The following is a 12330-nucleotide window of genomic DNA, read 5'->3' on the forward strand; positions in this document are numbered from 1 at the left end:
TGTCAGTGTGCTGCTAGACTTTTGTTTGTTCTGCTAACTAACACGATGCTCTGTTTCAAATGGGAGGGAGCACTGTAAAACGTATAGCTGCCCAAGTCACTTTTACATTACAGTCATGAGCCGGCAGAAGAAACCCTGAAGGGTCTGGTATAGATTTTGAGGGGGACCCCACGCCATTTTTTAAAAAAAAATTTGGCCGGGGTTCCCCTTAATATCCATACCAGACCTGGAGGGCCTGGTATGGAATTTAGGGGGACCCCCACATCATTTTTTTTTTTTAATTTTGGTTCGGGGTTCCCCTGTGGGGAATTCCCATGCCGTTTTTATCAATGAACTTTTATGTGTATTGTCAGACCGGCAATTCATTAATAGACGTGAGTAGTTTTGAATGAGTTTTTTTCCTTTGAAATGTCATTTTGCTGTCAGACTTTTCTAAACACGGGAAACATGCGCCCCTTTACAGGAATACTATAGACACCCCCAGGTATGAAATTTAAAGGAATATTACACTTTTATTGTTTCACTTTAAGCATTATTAAAATCACTGCTCCTGAAAAAACGTCCGTTTTTAAAACTTTTTTTTGCATTGATCCATGTCCCCTGGGGCAGGAACCGGGTCCCCAAACACTTTTTATGACAATACCATGCATATAAGCCTTTAAAATTAGCACTTTTGATTTCTCCCATAGACTTTTAAAGGGTGTTCCGCGGCTTTCGAATTTGCTGCGAACACCCCAAATTGTTCGCTGTTCGGCGAACTGGCGAACAGCCGGTATTCGAGTCGAACATGAGTTCGACTCGAACTCGAAGCTCATCCCTACCCAGGGGTATCTGGCTGCCAGGCTGTGTGAGGGCCTATCTAGAAGTAAGAGGGCACCACAGGGTTGAGATTGCGGCTTGCAGTCCAACCATAAGTGGCGGTTCTGCTGGCTGGAGAACCTGTCGTGGTCGAAGGTAGGAGGAAAGCTGTCACTACAAAGGGACCAACCACCTTTACCAGGGACCACAGTGAGTAACTGAAGCAAGTACCGGAGCAGCAAGTACTGGAGTGAGTCAAGCCAGGGACCGAACCCATACCTCCGAACATTTTGAGATGGGAACAAGGGACACCTACTAGCAAACGTATGTAGGCATAAGACACACCACTGCCACACCCCCTTAAAGGAGAATTAACCCAAAAAAGGTTAATTTAATCCACAAGGGCTTTTTTTTTAACCACTACTGTTTATTTATATTGGCTTTTAAAATGTACAAATGCAGCAATTTAGAAATCAGATGAAAGGTTTAGCGCTGGAAAACACTTTTTGATAGATAAAAAGTGCATTTTATATACAGCTATATAGATCAGACCAAAATGAGGGACAAATGAGGAAGAAAGAGGGACAGAGGGACATTGCTCCAAATCAGGGACAGTTGGGAGGTATGCGAACCGGCTAGCAGGGGTGAAGCTTGAGAAGTATCTGGAGTGCCAAGCTAGGGACCCAGCAGGGAAAAGGGAGATACCAGCGCAAAGCTTTGAGGCGCTCAAGGGATTCAGAGTCAGTGAATCAGAGGGTCCAGTGAGAAGCCAGGAGCTCAAGGGGCTAAAGAACTACAACTAGAAGTTGTAGTGAAGAAAAGAGGACTATAACGATTTGTGTTAGGAACTGTTAAAGACTGTTGCCATAGGAGACAGCAATCCTGCACGTGCAGATGTGGCTCCTTGCTGGGGGCCTTTCCCTGTACGGCTGTCCCCCTATTGAAGTCTTGGAGTCTGCCAATTGAAACTGCAACTGCTTAAGGGTGTCCTGGCCCTAACCCTCTTTCACCCTCAAAATATAAAAAGGACTGTTCAGAGAAAAAAAATCCTTTACATTCAAGAAGTGTCTGGCGCCCAATAACTTTATCCACCTTGCACCCACTATGCCTCACAACCCACCACATAAAGAAGGATGTCAGCTATCTTTGACCCTGAAGGTTCTCATTAGACTGGAGGAGGCTAGAGACCTTCCTACACTACAATGTAAAAAAGGGTATACAGGCACAGAGCTGAAATGGTAAAGTGACACTAAGTTCTGGTTTAAAAATAAGCATTTCTATTTAGGTATGAATTCTTAACTCAAAAAAGTACCTTCTATTCCCTCTTTATTCCTGTTGTGGTGACAACCCAAAATTTGGGATTTTCTTCCACTCTTATGCCCTGTACACACAGTCGGACTTTCCGACGGAAAATGTGCGATCGGAACTTGTTGTCGGAAATTCCGACCGTGTGTGGGCTCCATTGGACATTTTCCATCGGATTTTCCGACACACAAAGTTTGAGAGCAGGCTATAAAATTTTCCGACAACAAAATCCGATCGCGTCAATACCGACCGTGTGTGGCTAATTCCGACGCACAAAGTGCCACACATGCTCAGAAGAAATTCTGAGATGGAACAGCTCGGTTTGGTAAAATTAGCGTTCGGAATGGATAGAGCACTTTCATCACGCTGCAATGTTTAAAATAGTTTAATGCAGCTCACTCTCTTCTTCTTTATAATGCTAGAAGAATGAAGTAGTTTTGCTGCTCATATTCACACAGACTTGTAACAAACTTCTTTCTTTATTATTTCTTGTGATTTCATCAATATATTTTGATTTGTCACATCTGACAAAAAATATTGGTGGCAAAATTGGTGGCCTGAGGAGTCCATATCTAAGGGAGTGCAGTCTGGTCCAGAAGTCCCAGAGATCCTGAAAGCAGCAGATGACATCTGTGTCCCCAGGCTGTGGTCATACAAGAGACTGCATCTTTTGCCAGACCAGACTGAACCCAGGGCCATCACTCTCTAGTCTTCCTTCCACGCTTCCTTCCACGCTGTGGCTGTGGTGGTGGAGTTGTAGCAGGAGGAGGAGGAGGAGGATGGTCCAACTCACTCAGGTGGGTTTTGTGTGTGATTTCGCCCCTCACCCCCTTAGTTAAGACTTTATAAAGAAGGTCCTCACACAGGAGGCGTTGGTCCTCCTGCATGCCCTGCAGTTTGGTGGCAGCCATGCAGGCAAAGGCCTCTTCAGGAGTGGGGGTGGCTCTCAGGGACGCAGAAGCCTCCTGAATCAGCCTGAGTGCTGAATCCTGCACGTGACTCCCCTTCCTGGGTCATTTGGTTGGAAGGCGGAGGGGAGGAACCTGCGATTCTCTCAGGCTCCTACTGGGCCCGGCCTTCTCCTGGCTGCCACTTAGCCCCTCCTCCTCCTGGCTGCCACTAACCCCCGCCTCCTCCTGGCTGCCACATTCCACAGCCTCCTCCTGGCTGAGGTCTTCCTGTGTATGAAAAAGGGACATAGTTTGAGTTTTTTATTCATCAATCACACACAATTTTTACCTCATGATTGTTGAAAATTGAATGTTAAGAAATATAACAGATTATCATTCTGAGCCCAACATTTTTCATTCTTGTCCCAATTATTTTTGAACACTACTGTCTATTGATATGTAAAACACTATTAAATCAGCAATTAGTGATCAATAATAACATCTAGTAAACATCATTTATTTATTGACCAGAAATCTGTAGAACAATGCTATACCTGGCTCCAGCTGGGCTCCTCCACTTCTTCCTGGCTGGAAGTCCCAGGTTGGACATCGGAAGCCTCAGCTGGGGTGGAAGGAAGAGTGGAAGGAAGGGTTGAGAGGGATTCCCTGACTTCAGTCTGGTCTGACAGAAATCGAAGTCTCTCATAATACCACAGCCTGGGGACATAAACGTCATCTGCTGCAGCTCCGGACCTCTGGGAATCCGTGACCTTCTTGCGCTCCCTAAGATAAGTGCTCCTCAGCCCACCAATTTTGTTTTTTAAATAGGGGATGGTTGCTGTGGGGACCAACGGCTTCACCAACTCCAGCAGTTTCTCCAGCGCTGCCTGCCTCTTCTGTTTGTGATTATATTGCAGGTGTTTGACCTGCCACAGACAGGGCAGCTCCCTGTACTTGTCTATGAACGGGGGAGGAAGTTGTGGTCATTGAAGCCATCCATTTTATCTGCAAGACACAAGACAAACCCTAATGTCAGGCGAAACTCTCCTAATCTTGTTCCAATATAGGCCTCAATCTAGAAGCAGTATAGGCCCAAGTTTAGATCTTACCTTCGTTATCACGATCGGTGCCTCCGATATTCCTTCCTCCGCTCACAGATCGTACGTACTACGCACGCGTGTTACGCTTTATATACACTGCGCATGCGTGAAACTCCGCCCGCCCCTGACATTCTTTCTAGTCTATTCCCCACCCCTTCTCGTTCGGCGCAGTGGGGGAAGAGCACATGGCGGAGGTACAACAGGGGCGTGCTAATTACAGCAACGAGGAGGAGGAGGAGGAAAGCCTTGAGCCTGAAACGTCCCGATCCCAGAAGAAACAATTTAAGGCCTCAAATATGTCCTTTGGGGAGATGTTGGAGATGGTCGACATACTGAAAAGGACCGACTATGACGGGAAGTATGGACCTTACCCCAACCCCAATGTCCGAAAGGCCAAGATAATGGCGAAAGTGGTCAAAAGTCTGCAGAATAATTTCGGGGTACGACGATCGAAAGATCAGCTGTCGGACCTCAAATTAAGGGAGCACTATCAGTACAGAAGGATCAGGAGAGTGCTGTAAAAAAGTAAGTAGTTGTGCTGTGTTCCTAGTCTTTATTTTTAGTACGTTCGTGCTGCTACATGTGCTTTTCTTAACTGTTGTACAGTTTAAAATGGCAACTTTCATGTTCATGTACACATTATTCATTCGTATGAATCATTGTTCGTTCGGCCTAGAAAACACCATTGTTTTGGCCATATGCATTTGAATACATTTTTTATGGCCTACTTCTCTTAAAATAATTTGGTTGTGTAGATGGGTTTGTAACTAGATTGAAATGCAAACTAGATTCTGTGTAAGGAGAGGACAGTCAGCAGCAGTTTACACATCTGGACACTGGAGCACTAGTGTGGGACACAAGAACACCCCTTTTATTAGGGGTCCCACACAGGTGCTCCAGTGGATACTATAGGGGTGACTCCATCTGTAAAGCTTGCACAAAACAGGTAAGTATTCAAGCTTGACAAAGGAAAAAAATATTTCTTCACCTTGGAACTCTGACCAAACAGACAATTGTACCCCACTTCCAAGCAATGTGTCATATTCCGATTTCTGCCATCAAATATCTGTGTGCTAAGTATGCCTATTTTTTTTTACATGGGGATAAAAGACTCTGAGAACACCCCTCATCCGAGGAGACAACAGACCCCCCACCTCAGGAAGAAGTGGAGACCCACCAAAGACAACAGGAGGAGGAGGAGGAAGGAGGAGGAGGAAGAGGTGGTGGAAATTGTCACCACAACAGGTGAGTGTCTGCGACCACAGGCTCAGGTAAGAGATGGATGTCGGCATATTTATAATACATGGTGTGTTTTTGTTTCTATCTTTTTAGGTGATCGTGATGTTGTGGATCCAGGTCATTTCACCTCTGAAAGTGCACAGATCCTGGGAGATCATGGGGTGTAATAGGAACTTAAAAACATCCAGAAAAACATCAATGATGTTCAAAAAAAAATGAAGAACATCATTGATGTTTTAGGGAGAGTTTTAAACCCCCTTCAAATCCCTTCCCTTTTTTGTGCTTTTTGGGATCTAAAAATTTCTAACGTTTTTTGACATATTCGAGAAAAGCCAAAGTTTCAAGATGCACACAGTGTGTCAACATGTGCTATCTGCCATCACGGGAGATCAATGCATGCATTTTGGGGGTGCAACCCCTTCCTCAATAATAAAGTAGATGGGAGGAAGGGGTTGCACCCCCAAAACACGTCCTTTGATCCCCCGTGATGGCAGGTAGCACATGTTGACATTCGGCAATTTGTGTGCATCTTCAAAATTTGGCTTTTCCAGGGGTGACTTCACACCATCTGAACGCAATAGCAAACACAGTTTCTAAATACTCATGTCTGATATTGCCTTCAATTTCTTTAACCTCCCTGGCGGTATGATTATTTCGGATTTTAGGTGCTGAAAGCGGTACAATTATTTTGCATGGAAATTTGGCGTTTTATATTGTAGGTCTGTAAATCTTAACAATAACACACTTAAATCTGTCCAAACCAGAGTCTAGTAGATATCCCGGGTATGATAAAGTTTGAAACACAAAAACATAAATTATAATATAATAAATAAAAATAAATAATAAAAAAAAATAAAAAAAAATAGTAATAAAATAAATTTCCCCACAATTCACTATCGCTCAATTCTGCAAGTGTTCCAATTTACTATCGCTGTTTTCTAGCTGGTCTAAAGCCACTTTTGACGTAAAGGGACACTTTTTGGTTGCTATGGACAATCTCCAGTTTCCGGGCAGAAAGAACAGTGTATATCATGTAAAACTGCATGCAGGGCATGGGCCAGAGCACTGGGGACAAAAGGGATGTGAAATCATTTCATACAGTACTGTAATCTGTAAGATTACAGTACTGTATGTGTTATGATTTTGACATTTTTTTGAATTTGCCGCCAGGCTCCGCCCCCGTGCGTCGCGCCGCTCGCAGGGAACGGAGCCTGGCACGGAGAGGCTTAGGAGGAGGACGGAGCCCTCGGACACTGCGGGGGACATCGCAGGATCCCGGGGACAAGGTAAGTAACGCCGCCCCAGGATCCTGCAATGCGATCCCGAGTGTGGCTCGGGGTTACCGCTAATGGTACTGAATTTTAACCCCGAGCCACACTCGGGAAAACCGCCAGGGAGGTTAAAAGTTGAACTTTGTAAGTTCAAGATTTGTGTCTTTCTTGTTGGTTTTAAACATGCCTGTTTTACCTTAAATGGACATTTATACTTTTATTAATGTGACCCAAAAAATTGTTATACAACAAAAATGTTGGTTTGTTTTAAAAACCTTTTATAAATGCACGTGATTGTGCTGGTATTTAAAAGATTAATAATCAAGAATGTGTGGATTATTGTGTCAACGCTCCCAAACTTTTGTGGTGCTCAAATTGGTGTTTTCTGTGATAATGGGGGTTATTTCCTAAGGGAAAATCCACTTTGCACTACAAGTGCAGTTTCAAGTGCACTTGTAGTGCAAAGTGTCTTTGCCTTTAGTAAATAACACCCAACAGTGCTTTGTAATGTTACACAATCACGCCATTTTCAGGACTCACCACATTTCTGTCAGGGTCAGTTAAAAGAAACACAAGCAGTAAATGTCACCAAAGATTTTAGTAGTTAAAATTTTTTTTTATTTTTAAAATGTTTCATTGTCTGGCATATTGATGGCTCCCCTACCCGCAAAGTAATCAAGGTATCTAAGACGGACCTGACGGGCACTCGGGGGGGCAAGCCAGGACGGCCACTTTCAAGCACCGTCAGGGTTGGTTCATTATGAATTCCGGCCTAAGGCCCAACTGAGGCAGCATAGTTGCAGAATTTTGCCTTAAAAGTTGTGTAGAACACAGCACGCCAGGATGATATGATTCAGTTTGTACTCCACCATGTGTATGGGTGTAAGAAATAGGCGGAACCGGCTGGCCATGATTCCAAATGTGTTCTCCACCACTCTTCTGGCTCTGGCCAGCTGGTAATTAAAAACCCTCTGGTCCGGGGTGAGGGTCCTCATAGGGAATAGCCGCAAAAGATGGTCCCCCAGTACAAACGCTTCATTCGCCACGAAGACGAATGGGAGTCCTTCCACATTGTCTTCTGGAGGTGGCAAGTCCAAGCTGCCATTCTGGAGACGCCTGTAGAACTCCGTCTGGGTGATGACTCCACCATCGAACATCCGGCCATTCTTCCCCACGTTCACATACAGGAACTCATAAGTAGCCGACACCACCGCCAACATCACAATACTATTGAACCCCTTGTAGTTGTAATAGTATGACCCCGAGTTGGGTGGTGGGACAATGTGGACGTGTTTCCCATCAATTGCCCCTCCCCAGTTAGGAAAGTCCCACCGCTGGGCAAAGTGGGAGGCCACAGTCTGCCATTCCTGTGGGTTGGAAGGAAACTGTGGAGTCAAACAAGAAAAAAAAATTAATCATTTTGCACCTAAACAGGGAAAGCAGATTAGACACAAACATTCTTGCCCAACATCAGTATAACATTTATTTTAGGGAGTTTTGAAAGACCAAGGTATAAGGTCCACCTATCAGATTCCCCCTCCCCCCCCCCTCTCATGGGCCATTTCTAACATTTTAGGGGGGGTAGATCTTTTGGACAGGTAACCCTCTCCACTTCATTGAGAGATGAATGCCTAAATAATGTGTATTACTTTGGCCAGCCCCTCCATATTTACACTATTGACAGCCCACTGGACAGGTAAGAAGTGTCATAATACAAAGATATAAATACACATTGTACACATTTTAGCACATTTGGACATTCTGCTATTACCTATCAACATAATAATAGTATACAAAACTTTAAACAGTACCATTTGAAAGTATACAGGCAGGCCCTTGCACTACATGGTTTGGGGAATTCATCCATACATCTGACCACACAAGAGATGGTTATAGTGTGTATGGGTTTGGCAAAGTCAGCAGATAGATGATTGAGTATAGATAGAGAATTGGTATCAGCTGACTTAGCAGTTGGGGGGAGGGAGGGTTCAAAATGGGGACCCAAAAAAAAAGCCTCTGGCACTCTGCCTGAATTTAAAGCACAAATCACATTTTTACACATTTTAGGGGGTATTTAGGGTAAAGCACAACTATGGAGCTGATAAAATACACTGTTAAGTTACTACATGAGGTGAATATAGGGCCAGGAGACCATGCTGGGGAGGTAAGTGAAGGCAAATATGTATGAAGGACAAAAAAAATAATTACATAAAAATCCAGCATGCATGAGGACAAAGGGGACATTCACAGCATATTACAATCATGGTAATTAGGGAATGAGGAAAGAAATACAATATAGTATCAAACATTAAATACAATAAAATGTGATATTAAAGGATAAAAATCTTACCTTAATATACTCCTTCTGCAGTACCTGTATGATGGCAGAACAGGTCTCCGGGATAATGATCCCCAGAGCCTGGGGGGAGATGCCTGTTGAGAACTTGAGGTCCTGCAGGCTTCTCCCCGTCGCCAAGTACTGCCGGGTGGCAACTAGCCTCTGCTCCGGAGTGATGGCTTTCCTCATGCAGGTATCCTGCCTTCTGATATAAGGGGTCAGCAAAGCCAACAAACGGTGAAATACGGGGTCCGTCATCCGGAGAAAGTTCCTGAAATCATCAGGATCTCACGGAGCAAAGGCATATGACAGAACTGGTCACGCTGGAGCAACCAATTCTTGGTCCATGAACTCCTCCCCACCCTGTTCATGGACTGGACTTGTGTCAAGGTAAGGACCCCAACACCAAGCCCCCGCACAGCACGAACTCTACGAGGAGTACGTATACGCAACATGGCTAGAGAACGGTCGGCTGCTCAGAACAAAGTAACAGAACGCACTGAAGAACAGCAAGGCCTGTGAAGAGCGACCTGAAAAACAGCAAGGAGCGGACAAGATCGCACTGAATAATCCAATACGAACTGACTGCACGCACTGAAGAGCAGATACAAACCCACAAGCACAAACTGAACAGCAGAAAACAATCTGAAAACCACGAGTCTGAAAAAGCGCGAATCGTCTCTCACCAAATTTTTACTAACACGAGATTAGCAAAAGGAGCCCAAAGGGTGCCGCGCTTGGTTCTGAACTGGCCTTTTCTAGTATCGTTGTACGTGGTGTACGTCACCACGTTCTTGGCGATCGGAAATTCCGACAACTTTGTGCGACCGTGTGTATGCAAGACAAGTTTGAGCCAACATCCGTCGGAAAAAATCCATGGATTTTGTTGTCGGAATGTCCGATCAATGTCCGATCGTGTGTACGGTGCATAAGTGGTAATGGTAGAGCTTAAAGCTAAACTCAGGTACAGCCATATACTGGCCATCGACTACAGGGAGTTTACCGGTGGGCCGATGGCTCAGTAGGCCGGTTTCAGTGACAGCATCGTTTCCAGTGCTGTGTCTTGGCCCAGGGAGCTTTGCTCTTGTCCCCGTCTGGTCCGTAATTTTCAATGGATGGGAACAAGGCAAGCTCCTGTGTCGATCCAGTCATTCACCCCCCTGTGTCTAAGGAGACACTAAGTATGAACACCGATCTCCCTCCTCTAGTCAGTCCCATCCCCCCCACAGTTAGAACACACCTAGGGAACACAGTTAACCCCTTGATCGCCCTCTAGTGTTAACCCCTTCCCTGCCAGTGACATTTATACAGTAATCAGTGGCTATTTTTAGCTCTGATCACTGTATAAATGTCAATGGTCCCAAAATAGTGTCAAAAGTGTGCGATCTGTCCGCCGCAATATCGCAGTCAAGATAAAAATCGCAGATCGCCTCAATTACTAGTAAAAAAAATAAATAATAAAAATGACATAAATCCCCTATTTTGTAGACACTATAACTTTTGCGCAAACCAATCAATATACGCTTATTGAGTTTTTTTTTTTTCAACAAAAATATGTAGAAGAATACATATCGGCCTAAATATATATATATATATATATATATATATATATATATATATATATATATATATATATTTAAAAAAATATATATATATATATTTAAAAAAATATATATATGTAGCACTAATTCATGGTGGAGCTGCTGGTTTAAGCGGGTCTGTTACCTTCACCTTGCTTCCCTTGGTTTTACCGGCACCGGGTCTAGGGGTTCCGTTGAGTTTACTTCTGGAAGACACACGCCAACACTGGAGTTTGTTTTCAATGCTTTATTGAACAAACAAACTTTAGGAAGTAGCAGGAAAGAGGCGGAAAAGGAAACTTTCAGGAGTAACTCAAATATCTTCTTATAGAATCTTAGTGACAAATGTCCTGGTAGAATTCATATAATTATGTGGAATGCGCTCCCCTCGTGGGACACACTTCCTTGCTCGTCTGGATAGGCCTCTCTCACCGGTCTAGCAGCCAGCACTCAGCACGAATCAAAAGTCTCTGCCACAGACTCAATTGGGGGGTAAATCCGTACGATTCTCTGCCACAGGATGTATCAGATTTTCTCTGCAGTGAAAGTCAGTCACAGTGCCTGAACCTTTAAGCCGAACCGGCAACACTATGCTGTATGGTTACTTCTCTTGGATACGTCCTTCGACTGAGTCACCAGGCCCCTCTATAGACCAGCACGCTGCGTGATCTCTCCAAGACGGGTCCTCCCCTGGGATCTCCTCGGCCGCCCAGCTTCGTCACACAGGACCGACAGCTTAGGACCGTTCCTCGGCCGCGGTGGTAGGCCCCAGACAAGCCTCTGGGCCCACCCCTGTGCCGCTGTATCGTGGGCCTCCCGAACGGAGGACCACGAGGTAGCTCCTTAACGCATACCTGTCGGCCAGGAGGGCCAGCAGGTGGCTGTAAAAAACCCAAGAACATGGCGTCTGTCCCATAAATACCCTCTTCCCAGAATGCAACTCGGAGGACCACCTCCACCGAGTTTGTCTCCGAGACAGAGGAGCATCTATACACTTCGACACGTTGCCTTTCCAACACTGACCAGTGGTAACAGCGACACCCACCGGTCAGCACGGAAACACACACAACGTCAGCCAAGCTGGAACAGAGGCGAACTTTTAACCTTCCTAACACACTATTTACTAAATTTACCTAATCTGCGGTAGATTGTAAATCTACCAGCGCTACATGTGTATATATATATATATATCTATATATATATATAGATATATATATCTATATAAATATATAGATATATATATATATATATATTTTTTTTTTTTTTTTAATTAGGGATATTCATTATAGCGAAAACCACAAAATATTTTGTTTTTTTTCAAAATTGTCGCATAGGTCATCGAATACCACCAAAAGAAAGCTCTATTTGTGGGACAAAAAAGGACATCAATTTTGTTTGGGTACAGCGTCACAGGACCGTGCAATTGTCATTGTCAAGTCTATTGAGGTTGTTACACTAATAGTGCTTGTGGAGAATATATCTGCCTCTCTGCAGGTGTTGATATGGTTGCTCTCCATGCTTCGGGTAGCCCAATCCTAGGTCCTTTAGGGGCTCATGAGAATGGTGGAGTAAAGTAGATACGGATGAAGGAAAACAAGATACTGTCTAGCATCACAGAGGTGCCTGTGGCAAAGTAAAAGGTGTAACACAGGTTTCTATAACATGTAAAATGTCACATATATGAAAGTTTAAAATATTCAAATGTATATAGCTAATAATACTCCCAAGAACATCAGGGTTTCTCAACCAAGGCTGATGGGCACTGATCAGGCTGCATTGATTGGCACAGGTAAGGCTGCACTGATCAGG

This window comes from Aquarana catesbeiana, linkage group LG12, assembly GCF_042186555.1.
Source record: "Aquarana catesbeiana isolate 2022-GZ linkage group LG12, ASM4218655v1, whole genome shotgun sequence".
Taxonomy (NCBI): Eukaryota; Metazoa; Chordata; class Amphibia; order Anura; family Ranidae; genus Aquarana; species Aquarana catesbeiana.